Source organism: Nicotiana sylvestris, chromosome 11 (genome assembly GCF_000393655.2).
Source record: "Nicotiana sylvestris chromosome 11, ASM39365v2, whole genome shotgun sequence".
Lineage (NCBI taxonomy): Eukaryota > Viridiplantae > Streptophyta > Magnoliopsida > Solanales > Solanaceae > Nicotiana > Nicotiana sylvestris.
Genome location: NC_091067.1, coordinates 11009568 through 11020513, shown reverse-complemented (window position 1 = coordinate 11020513; position 10946 = coordinate 11009568). Strand labels below are relative to the sequence as shown.

The window sequence follows — 10946 nt, the reverse complement described above, 5'->3', positions numbered from 1 at the left end:
TCCTAGAAATGTAGTTTAGGGTGGTGGGGCACAACCCCAATGTTACGCTCTTCCAGCCAGGCCTGAGGCTGAGGCTTCCGGTGCTGTTATCACAGGTACTGTTCTGGTTTGTAGCAGAGATGCTTCAGTTTTATTTGATCCAGGATCTACATACTCCTATGTGTCATCTTATTTTGCACCGTATCTGGTCATGCCTAGTGATTCTTTGACTGCTCCTGTTTATGTGTCTACACCGGTGGGTGATTCTATTATTCCTCCAATATATGCACATGTAGACATTATATTTTGAAATATCTGTATTGTTAAACACTGTGTATGTTATTGCAAAAGTTAGGTTCTTTGGTAATTATCTTTAGCATATCTCCATTTGTTTAAGTTTGCTGTATTTATTAATGGGTAAAAAGCCGACGAGGTTCATTTCGACCCAATGGTAGAAGTAGAACGATAAAAACTTACTATGAGTTTGGTACCATTCATATACAAAATTAACCATTGTAAAATGATCTCGCTTTAATTATTAATTTTGACAACGGTAAAACGGACTTTCAGATCATTAACTTTCTTTTGTGCTGAAATCTATAAAGTTTGCATATAAAGTGAGAAGAGTTCGTACTCTCTTTTCCACCCTGTTGTGTCTTAACTCTCCAGGCAAGAATAAGGCGAATATTTCAAACGTGAAATTCTCCAGCCTACAATAATACCACATCGAAAGCTAACAAAAGACAGAAGGGAGAGAACTGGTATAAAACCAGCCGGCCGAGCACAAAATAAAACATACCTTTCTCGGCCTTTTGGCTAAGATCAAGTGTAGTATCTGTTCTTATCAGTTTAATATCTGATATGTGAGTCATTGACTCACACGATATTAACTCTATTTTTTTTAGGGAGAGAGTCCACTAAGGTAGCTTGCTACCTAGGCTTTCAAGCGTCGCCCTTGCGTTGCACTACTGCAAAGGCCTGGCGCACCCCACCAAATCTAGTTCAAATTTCTGCACTGGCCTTGCTTTATTTTAGCTTAACAATTTCAATAATCTACTCTCTATTTTTAAGACAAGGATATATTTATGGCACATAAAGGAGGTATTGATCTGACTACTTAAAAATTCATTTTGGTTAATTTGTGAATATAAGTGAAAAGACTATAGATCTAAAATCATATGAAACACAAAGATGCACAAAATACTGTACTACAATTTGATTTCACGTTTTTATAATTTCTGGTTAAAAATGTATTTTCCTACAAATTCGATACTCTTATTTTGTAGAAAAACAACCATTAGTCATTACCATTCACTTGGTTTTTCAATAATTCTTACAATGGACTTAGAATAAATTAAATTTTAAATGTCAATAGCATCATATCTCAATAAACTGCTCTATTTTTGTTTTTGGGTTGCACCATTCAAAGTTTACCGGTATGAGGCACGCGTATTCCGGTGAAGCCACGTCATTAATGAAAATGAATAAAGACTATTAAAAGTCCTGACCCATTCCCAAATATTTATCCCCTAATAAAATTGTTGCTTGTTCAATTCTTTGTTAGTCGTCAGTAGGCTATCTATTTTTTTCCTCTCACTGTGTGCATTTTGTGTGCATTTCTCGGAGATGCCTAGCCATGTGAGTTTCTCTATTTTCACCTTTAGTGGTCTAGTTTGGATCCATTGTTTGATTTTCATATTCTTTTCCAATAGTTTTATGATAGCAACCCCCCCCCCCCTCCCCCCAAAAAAAAAAAAGAAAAAAAAACGAAAAAGAAAAAAGAAGAAGAAAGAAAGAACGTGCAGTAGCCAAAGCAAAAATTCTACTTTTGATATTTGCAAAATGACCTTTATGTTTTTGTTCATTTCAATAAGGTATCCTTTATAAGTTATTGGAAATTGGAATCCATAGTATCACTAACTAAAATTTTTAATTCAACAAAATATGGACTGCTATCGATCTTTGTGCAAGGCCATTTTATTAATTCAACCATGCTAGGTTATTGGGTAATTATGTCTGGCATAACTCCATTTTTTTAAGTTTGGTAGAATTTATTATTGAAAAGAATAACTCTCGAGGTTCAATATCGGCCAAATGGTAGAATTGAACTCCAATCTGCAAGAATCCCACATTGAAAGCTAACAAAAGCCAATAAGAGAGAACTGGTATAAAAAATGCAGGCCGTGCACAACTAAAAGCATACCTTTCTCGGCCTTTTGGCTAAGATCAATTGTAGTATCTGTTCTTATCAGTTTAATATCTGATATGTGAGTTATTAACTTACACGATATTAACTCTATTTTTTTAGGGGGAATATCCATTAAGGTAGCTTGCTACTTGGACCTTTGCGCGTCGCTTTGGTGTTGCACTATAGCCAAAGCCTGGCGCACCCCACTAACTCTAATCCAAATTTTTGCACGGACCTTGCCTTATTTAAGGGGGAAGATCGATTAAGGTAGCTTGCTACTTGGACCTTCACGTGTTGCCCGGGTGTTGCACTACCTTGCCTTATTTAAGGAGAAAATATTTAAAAAAGATATTCAAAGCAATGCCTTATAATTTTATTATAGTAATAAAAAATATGACAATGTCTTTCTTAGTCTTCCAACACCCTATGGAATGAGCATAACAAGGTGCTAATACCACCATTAATAAGAAAAAGGAACTAATCAAGATGTGACAAAATACAAGTTATATAATACATACTAGTTTTTGTTCATACAAGTTAGTATTGTAATTTTGGGTATCATCAGGAGCATGACTAGTGGGTATATCATCATCTGGTTAAGTTTCATCAAGATCAATTTTCTCATCATCATTTTCATCAATAGTACTATAATTATTATAATAGAGAGCATTCATTAATTCATTGTCTAAATGTTTACTGGGTGCAATATTATGGTAAATTGACTCTCGATAAATTATAATAAACTATTATCGGTAAAGAATATCATGTGTAGGATGGATATGTGGTTTTAGTTCGGGGAGCCGGGGGCACGGGAGGAGGAACAACAGTACTTCTATATGTGTATTTACTTACTCTCTTGTATCTTTTGATCATATGAAATATATACTTTCACATTATACTTCAGCATTGAATCTAGTTACAACCCTTTATTGATGTCATTATGTACTACCTCTTGGGGTAAGCTTGTCCAGCTGATTTGGATAATCAGTCTCCATTACAAACAAGATTTGGACACAAAGTGTGACTACTGAATAATTAAGTGACGAGAATCATAAGATTTTAGGTTCAAATTCCAGCAGGAGCAGAAAACACTACACTATTTCTTTCCCATTTGCTTAAGCTTGGTGGACAGGGTTACCGGATACCTGTGAATTGTGATGGTAGGAGATAGCAGTTACTCAGTGGAATAGTTAACATGATTTCTTTTTATCTGCTTAACCGATAGCTGTGAATTGTGATGGTGGAAGACAATAGTGTTTACCGAAAAAAAAGTAATAACAATTAGATTTGATTTTGTGGTTCTAAAAATACGTGATTTATTTTTATGCTAGTTGTTAGGCAATAAATACTAAGTGTGAGACTAGAAAATAAGATAAGAGCTTGAAAGATAGTATGTTATGCAAACTAAGTGGCCGAGAGTCGGAGTCTCGAGCTAGGCTATACGGGGCCTCGGGGTCGAGCCAAGCGTTAAGCTGTGGATGGCCGGTGAAGAACTAACAGTTCTAAGAGCTATAATGAGGGCTCTTTATGATCAATGATGAGTAGTAAATGAAGAACAATAAATGAAACGCAATAAATGTAAGTAATAAATCTGAGGAAAGACAATAGAGAATGTTTTTGTTAGAGAGCAGAGAATGTTCTTGTTGTTGTATTGAATATCATGTGTGCAAAAAATGACAAGGGTCCCTTTATATAAGAGGAGAAATCCCAGCATGGTACAAGTATAATTATTACAAGAAAAAGTAGCTGACACAACTACTTAAAGGTCTAGTACAGACTTGTACTATTCTTGCAGACAGTCGTCAGCTTTGATCACGCGCATCGGGAATTTCCCACTTGTCCATGATAGTCGTCGATCTGCATCGCCCCGAGGTAGGGCATGGGAACCCTCAGGGTTGAACCTCAATCGGTGCCTCGAGCCTCTTGGGCTACGGAATGTTATGTCGATCATAAAATCGGAGCGTCCGATTTTAGCCGTGTACAAATAGTCCCTGCGTTTCTTAGAGTGAAAAATGACAAGAAACAACTTTGATATCGATCTCTTCGAGCTTCTCATGATGGCGTCATGCTTATGATGTAAGCTTTTGTGATAATTGAGACGTTCCGTCGGTTCATCTTTCCAGAAGCATTCAATGCACCGCCGATTTATTTTCCCAAAAGCGATGATATCGCCGCCGATCCGTTTCCCAAAAAGCATTGATTGCGTCTGCTGATACGTTTCCCAAAGGCGTTGATTACGCCATCGGTTACGGTATTTCCTTTCTTTAAATGGAAGGTTACTTGAACCAAGATCCGACCCAGCCATTCTTCAATAGCCTTTAACCCTTTTCTTCTCTTCATCCTCATCCAAACTCTAACTTGCATGGCTCAAGCCCGTGACAGTAAGGTCACACGGCAGTGGTTTTTCCAGTTATGCCATGGCTCTTCTTTCAGATTTTTTCCCCGCTGAGTGCGATCATTCTGGTTTGTTGTTGTTGTTGTTGGCCCAAAATAACGAGAGAGGAATCTCAAATTATCCCCGTATCAGAGGATATGTAGACCGTAAACTGCTGCTCATCTCTCTTAACTTCAACCTGGTGTGGCACTTCACTCCTTTTGTCATAGATGGATCCTGAGCGAGGATGCACTCGAACTTGGATGGCCCCTAGGCTAAAGTAACCGAGAGAGCGTTTAAACTGATCTGAAGGAGAAGGTAGCCCTGAGGCTTTATCAATAATTCTCGAGTGAGAACTAGCTCGGGCTCAGGTAGCCCGAGGGCTAGAGAATCGGGTGAATGACCCATACTTGTAATAATAGAGATCCTCGAGATAGGGTACTATTGATCGGGTCCAACTCTACACCTCTATGGAGTGGCAAGAGCGGTCGATGCAGCTTTTACCCGAGAAGGTCAGGATTGAATCCACATGGAGCTAGAATGAATGGGAATTGGATTCCTATCTAAGTTAGCAGTGCGTAGTGCTTTTAATTACACTTCCAATCATGTTTATTTGTTTGTTACTTCTAATTTTATACTAATGATGTACGGAATTAAGCTAAGTAGATATGTATGCAGGGTCTTCTAACTGGGTAAAAAGGCACTAGGGAAGTGACTTTCCCCTAGGTGAATACTTGACGGGTTCTAAAGCTTAAGGCAAGGTTGTTATGTTTGGGATCGCGATATAGCCAATGCACGAAATTAATGCTGCTTGGTGGGCCAGTCCTGAACCAGACCGGACCGGGCCCACGGTCCTAACGGACCTGGTGGTCCTAAGAAGCCCGTGACGGGCCGATCTTCATAGATTAGCCCACGAGCCCGGGACCGTTTAGCCCGGTACCGTCAACCGGTCCTTGGCCGGTCCTGGCGGGCCTAACGGGCCCAACGGCCATTTTTTTAATTTTTTTTTTTGTTTTTAAAATTCTCCAATGGCCATATTTAAAATCTAGCCGTTTGGGCTGACAATTTGACCGTTTTTAAGTTTAGAAAATGGCCATTTGGCCCCCAAACTTTATTTTAACCCCAAACTTTATATAATTACACTTTTTCCCATTTCTCAATTATAAATACCCCCTCATTCTTTCATTTTTATTCACCAATTCATCAATCTCTCTCAATCTCTCTACTACAATTACTTAATTTATTGTTGAAATTTCATGAAAAATTGTGAAGTTGTTGAATTGAAGTTTTCAAGTGTTCAACGATTTTCAATTTTCAAGAAGTTGTTCGGCAATCCGGTAAACTCGTTTCAACTCTTACGTTTTAAGAATATATTTTTGTGTGGTTTAGTTTGCATAATTATAATTAATATGGCATTTTCTTTGAAAAAAATGTTTGGTAAAGGAAAAGATAAAACCAGTGAAAGTAGTGGCTAACCAACTACCCTTCCCTCGGCTCCCCGACCTAGAAAAGATAAGCAAGTTGAAAGTAGTCGCCAACCTAGACGTCCTCCTCCTTCCGTAATTCTTGATAGTGATCACCCTTGTTTTCAATTTACCGATAGTGAATTTTGCCATAATGTTGCACCAGGTGAAACATTAGATGATGAAATTATGAATGCTCTTTATCCTAATGAAACTATCTTAGAAAATAGTGAGGAAAATGAGGATGATGATGAAACCCAAGCACCGGATTTAGATGATACACCTACTAGTCCTCTTAATAACCCAACTGATGCACCGGCCGACCCACCTATAGAAACTCCTACTTTTAATAGAGAACATGCTAAACGCCTAGAAACATCATTAGTTTGGAATTTGTTTACTCAAATAAGAGAAAAAAATAAGGCTAAGTGTAAAACTTGTGGGAAATTAATGTCGCATAAATATACTGGAGACCGTAGCGGCACAGGTAGTTTGACTAGGCACATAAAAACACACCCTAGAGATAAGGCTAGATTTTTTCAAATGAAAGCGCAGCTAGAGGGGACAAGTGTAGATTCTGCGGTTAACCCTAGTACAGGTTCAAATCTAGTTCAACCAGGAATTAACACTGTCACCGGAGGTATTTTATATTACGATCCAAATAGAGATCGTGAAGAATTAGCAAAGATGATTACTGTTATGTGCTTACCTTATACTTTTGCTTCTAATCCTAATTGGGTTCATTATATTAGAAGAGTTTTTAATCCTACTTATAAAGGTTGGCCTCGCGCAACAGTTAAGAGTGATATTTATAAATTCAAACATGAATATGAACAATATTTGCGGTATTTATTTACTCATATACCTAATCGGATTTCTATTACTACTGATATTGGTAGAAGTGGTAATGATTGTGATTATCTAACTGTTACAAGTCATTGGATAGATGAGGAATGGATAATGCAAAAACGCATAATTGCATATAGAATAATTAATTCGCGTCACACAGGTAAGTTTATAGCTAACACTGTTGCAGATATTTGTAGATATTTTTGCTTTAGCGATAAAATAATGGCAATTTCTATGGATAATGCTTCTAGTAACACTAGTGCTATAGGCATGCTTACAACAACACTAAATCCTGCATTTACTAATATTTTCCATGTTAGATGTATTTGTCATATTTATCATTTAATTGTCGGTGATGGTATGCGAATTTTAAACATAGAAATTGAAAAGGTTAGAATGGCTCTTAATTGGCTTTTTTATTCAAACCGTAGAAGTAGACTTAGAGAGTATTTTAAAAAATGTGATGAATATGGCCTTAGAGAAAGAAAGGTTCCTAAACCTTGCCCGACTAGATGGAATTGTATGTACGAAAGTTTAGTAGTTGCATATGAATATAGAAACCCAATTAATGCAACGTTTAATTCTCGGGTAGGTGGTGAGGATGATGATGAAATGCTTACTACTCAAGATTGGACGAATGTTAAAATTCTTTTAGATTTTTTAGAACATTTTCAAATTGCTACAAATGCATTTTCTGGGCAATATTATCCTACTATTTCAAACTGTTTAGTTTATATTGCAGCACTATCTGATTTGTTTGTTGAATTTGGTGAGGGTGGGGACATTTATGAACTTGCTATAAATGAAATGAAACAAAAGTTTAAAAAATATTTTTTTCCTATCCCTCCTATTTATGGTCTTGCTGCAATGTTAAATCCTACAATGAAATTGGGAGGTCCTCATTTTTGGTATTCAAATATTTATAAGGCTTTAGATCTTTCAAATGAGGAAGTTGCTACACTTGCAGATGCAAAAGCCTCAATTAAAATTAATGCTCAAACAGTTTATAATGCTTATCAACTTGCCTTAGAGCATGCTAGGCCAACTATTCCAACCCCTACTTCGTCTAGCTCACAATCGTCTAAAAGAGCTGCGGGCTTAAAAGCTCTTAAATCTTGGACGGAGTTCAGGGGTTCTCAAGGTGATAATTATGATGAAACTTCACATCTAAATGAGCTTCAAGTTTATTTGTCTCAGGGACTTGAAAAGGAGAATCCAGACGGCTCTTTTGATCTTTTGGAATGGTGGAAGGCAAGGGAAAAATATTTTCCAGTTCTTGCAAGGATGGCTTGGGATATTTTATCAATTCAAGCTTCAACTGTTGCATCAGAGAATGCTTTCAGTCAAGCAAGATTGCAAATAGGTGTTCATAGAGCGTCTATGAGGGATAGCTTGGAAAAATCAGTATTGTTTAGAGATTGGATCCGCTCGGAAAGAAGAAACTTTGGAATTGCAGAAGCACAACCGGCGATAGATGAAGCTTATGAAGAAATGATAGCGGAACTTGCGGAGGATTCGGCTTCGCCCGGAAGTGGTGATGAACAAGCTTCTTTTCCACCACCACCAACGCAACCTCCTCCGAACCTTGAAGGATTTATGAGATTTGTTAGAGATAATACATAGAATAATATGTAACTTGTATTTTGGCACATCTTCCTTAGTTTTTTTTCCTTCTAATGGTGGTATTAGTACCTTGTTGTGCTCATTCCATTGGGGGAAGGATGACTAAGAAAGATATGCCATTTTTGGTAATAAAATTTATTGCTTCTACCCATGAATATCTTTATATATAAGATACAATATATATAATACAAGACAATATATTATGCATGACAATTTAGTATTTTACTATTGTTTTGTCATTTTTCTTTTCCGTCAAGCACTTTAATAATTAGATCTACATATATACTACATATATATTTTTAATATAGCCATGATACTACAAGAAATTGCCTTAAAAAAAATCTCTAGGCCCGCGAAGCCCACGAGCCCGGCCCGTTAAGCCCAGGACCATATGGGCTTAGGCCCATCACGGGCCGGTTCCACCCGTTGAGCCCACGAAGCCCGGGACCGCCAGAGCCCAGGCCCACGAAGCCGGCCCGTTTGGCCCATGAAGGCCCGGGCCCGACCCAGAATATAGCCCTACACGAAATTACTCACTCTATACCTCTCGGTAACTTGAGTGACTTTGCCCTAATTGGCTTTCTCAAGACTAATTATGTGTCAAAATTCTTCAAGCAATATAGGCTCAAGTCGGGTATTACTATCTCTAGGTTTAACACTTTAATTGGGGCTATCAATCTCTTGATTATCTCCAATTCCTTGTTGGCCTGATTTTTCTAGACTCAAACTCTCTTTCTCAAGAAGAGTCCAAGTCAAAAAGGCACAAATTAGTGTTTTCAACCACTAATTTAATATGGAAAACACAAATCAGGCCAAATATCAACCACCCATAAACATATAAGCCTTAAAATAAGAGATCCATCAAATACCCACACTAGGGTTGAGCCACTACCCTAGCTAATGGGTCTAGCTACTCATAATAATGGAAGAAATCAGATATTGAGATGAAGAATAACCCATAAAATATAATTACAAGCTAAGATTAGAAGATTCAATGTTAAACTAGCTACAAAATTACTCAAAATAGCTTAAAATCGCCGTTCAAGTGATGTGCTAAGATAAAGATGACCTAAAATCTGAAAAGAAAGTATTTATATAAGGTCGAATTTTCTGGACAAAAATACCCCCGAAAGAGGTACCGCAGACCGCGGAAAATGAACCGCGGCCGCGGTGAGGCTCTTTGGCTTCAAGTCTAAGTCTCTGAATCTGGCCAGCACCGACCGTAGTAAATGGACCACGGTCGCGGTGGCTTCACTGCGGACCACAACAAATGGACCGCGGACCGTGGTGTCTTGAATCTTCCAAACTTCACATTCTCTGAATCCCTTCTCCGCGGACCGCAACAAATGGACTGCGGCCGCGATGAGGCTACCGCGTCCGTGAAGAATCTACCGCGGGCTGCATTGCTTGAATCTCCAAAATTTCTTCCTCTCTGAACTTTGCCACCGCGGACCGCACTAAATGGACCGCGGCTGCAGTGGGTCTATTGCAGCCACAGTGGATTTACTGCTGCAACAAAGCTTTGACTTGTTCTTGGTACTCCTTTTTGAGCTGGTTTTGACTTATTGTCATTTTTTTGACCAAACACTGCAACAAGCACAACATGTAAGCTTTCAGGATTACTTGTATACATTTTTAATCCAAAATTCAAGCAAAAATGAGTATAAAATAGACTAGAATCCCTAGTTATCAACTCCCCCAAACTTATGCTTTTGCTTGTCCTCAAGCAAACAAAGTAAGTCCCACCTCCTTAAGAATAAAACCAAGAAAATTCAGCTGACCTAAAGTGTCCTCATCTAGCATCAATTGGGACTAACAATTGCCCTCAATTCAAATGAATCATTAACAATATTCAATCTTTAAGCGCCGTGATTTTAGTGCGACACAAAAGCATTAAGAGTTGACTCAACTCATCAATGAAACTCTTTATGTTACATTGGTCATTGTGGAATCCAAACTCATACTCCTCAACTCTCCATAAACAAACCTCACTTTTAGATTGTAGCACTCATAACGAGGATTGTGGGAAACACACTCATCTCTCTCAAATAAAGGTCACAAGTCCGGCTCTAAGTACCATAAGCTTGCTCCTTATGTGAGTTACCACTAATATAAGCTTCACTCAACTCAAGATCATATAGGCTTTTATGGGGATACAATGAAGCCTTTTAGTTCAGTAGGATATATTTGGTCTAAGAAGGTTTCATCTTCCCTTAAGCACTTCATTTGCTTCATTTTGGCACACATTCTCGTGACTCTTTGCGTCATTTACTTCTTTCTAAGGGGTTAGAGAGACACACCATCACTCTTTCTTGTTCATTTCAAATCTCTTTCTCCTTTCTAATCTTTCCAAGCCTTTCATCTTTTGCTTTCGTTGAATCCCTTCATTTTTTCTATTTTGTTCATTTTCTTTTTGAATCCTTGGATTTTCTTTATTTTTTCTTTTTCTTTTGCCTTTCCTTTGTCTTTA

General features: G+C 37.9%; 2 non-coding genes across 2 annotated transcripts; both read left to right on the top strand.

Moving 5' to 3' along the window:
* Nucleotides 1-774: 774 nt before the first annotated feature.
* Nucleotides 775-971, top strand: LOC138882519 (U2 spliceosomal RNA). Its single transcript, XR_011404115.1, has one exon. It is a non-coding gene; the product is annotated as a U2 spliceosomal RNA (small nuclear RNA).
* Nucleotides 972-2178: 1207 nt separating this feature from the next.
* LOC138882525 (U2 spliceosomal RNA) lies at nucleotides 2179-2374 on the top strand. The gene has a single exon (XR_011404121.1). It is a non-coding gene; the product is annotated as a U2 spliceosomal RNA (small nuclear RNA).
* The last annotated feature ends 8572 nt before the right edge of the window (nucleotides 2375-10946 follow it).